Raw genomic sequence first — 1,823 nt, forward strand, 5'->3', positions numbered from 1 at the left:
AGCTAGTCATCACTACCCACCGCCAACTCTTGGGGTACTCTATTACCAACGAAAAGTGGGATTGAACATCACATTATAACGTCCCCACGGCTGAAAGGGCGAGCATGTTTGGGGGAACGGGGATTCGAACCCGCGACCCTCAGATTGAGAGTCGACCATTACTTGGTAAACGGTTTTATTTGGTTAGCAGACAACGTTTAGGTTTTGGTATTTCATTACTTGGTAAACGGTTTTATCTGGCTAGCAGAAAATGTTTAGGTTTATATTTTCCATTACTTGGTAAATGGTTTTATCTGGTTAGCAGACAACGTTTAGGTTTTTATATTTCATTACTTGGTAAACGGTTTTATCTGGTTAGCAGACAACGTTTAGGTTTATGTATTTCATTACTTGGTAAACGGTTTTATCTGGTTAGCAGACAACTTTTAGGTTTTATATTTCATTACTTGGTAAACAGTTTTATCTGGTTAGCAGACAACGTTTAGGTTTTTGTATTTCATTACTTGGTAAACGGTTTTATCTGGTTAGCAGACAACGTTTAGGTTTTGGTATTTCATTACTTGGTAAACGGTTATATCTGGTTAGCAGTCAACGTTTAGATTTTTGTATTTCATTACTTGGTAAACGGTTATATCTGGTTAGCAGACAACGTTTAGGTTTTTGTATTTTGTAATTTAATGAACGGCTTTATTTGGTTAGCATATAATAGTAAGGTTTTTATATTCCATTACATGCAATACGACCTTATTAGATATACAATAGCAGATAAATTACAGTACGTTACGTGCATTACTTAAAGTTTTTATAGCCACTAGGTGGTTCTTTAAGTTTAAACTCAAGCTGAATCCTGTATTGTGAGATTTCGAGAATTTATTTCATAAATACTGTTACTTTAAAGTTTGCAGTGTCACAACTTTTAAATATAGTGACAGATTGAAAAGCTTTTGTTGAAACATTGATAACTTTCAATCAATTGTGAATAACAATCTAAAAGATAATAGTGTTTGTTGTTAACCGCAAGGCTGGATAGTGGTTAATGTGCACTGCGGAGAATCGAGCCCCGAATTTTAATATTAAGGAACCTTGTAGGAAAAGGTACCAGGGAAGAAGGAAAGCCCAACTTGTTTAGTTTAACTCTTGTACATTACATTAAATTGGATTGGATGTAAATATTGTGATGAGCCCTGTTTAAACGTGATTCATCTTTTCAATAGTAAATTTTATGGTCTTATTCTCAATATCTATCTATCCACCGATAAATAAATATACTATGTGTTTCTGTCTTGATCATTTTACACAAATATATTATGAAGAGATAGTACAAAACTTTTAGATTCACGGTTCCAAAAAATAATCATATCTGAGTGCTGAAAGATTTTCTGTGAATAGATGTCGTTGGTTTACTAAACTATTGTTACATAAACAAATAAAGCTGTATTACAACTGATGGAAAACGAATGACCAAACTATTACCAAATAAACAAATAAAGCTGTATCACAACTGATGGAATACAAATTACCAAACTATTACCAAATAAACAAATAAAGCTGTATTACAACTGATGGAACACAAATTACCAAACTATTACCAAATAAACAAATAAAGCTGTATCACAACTGATGGAACACAAATTACTAAACTATTACCAAATAAACAAATAGAGCTGTATTACAACTGATGGAATAGAAATTACCAAACTATTACCAAATAAACAAATAGAACTGTATTACAACTGATGGAATACAAATTACCAAACTATTACCAAATATCAGTTGTAATACAGCTTTATTTGTTTATTCCAACAAATTACCAAACTATTACC

The sequence above is a fragment of the Limulus polyphemus genome, unplaced genomic scaffold (assembly GCF_000517525.1).
Source record: "Limulus polyphemus unplaced genomic scaffold, Limulus_polyphemus-2.1.2 Scaffold2349, whole genome shotgun sequence".
NCBI classification, from domain to species: domain Eukaryota; kingdom Metazoa; phylum Arthropoda; class Merostomata; order Xiphosura; family Limulidae; genus Limulus; species Limulus polyphemus.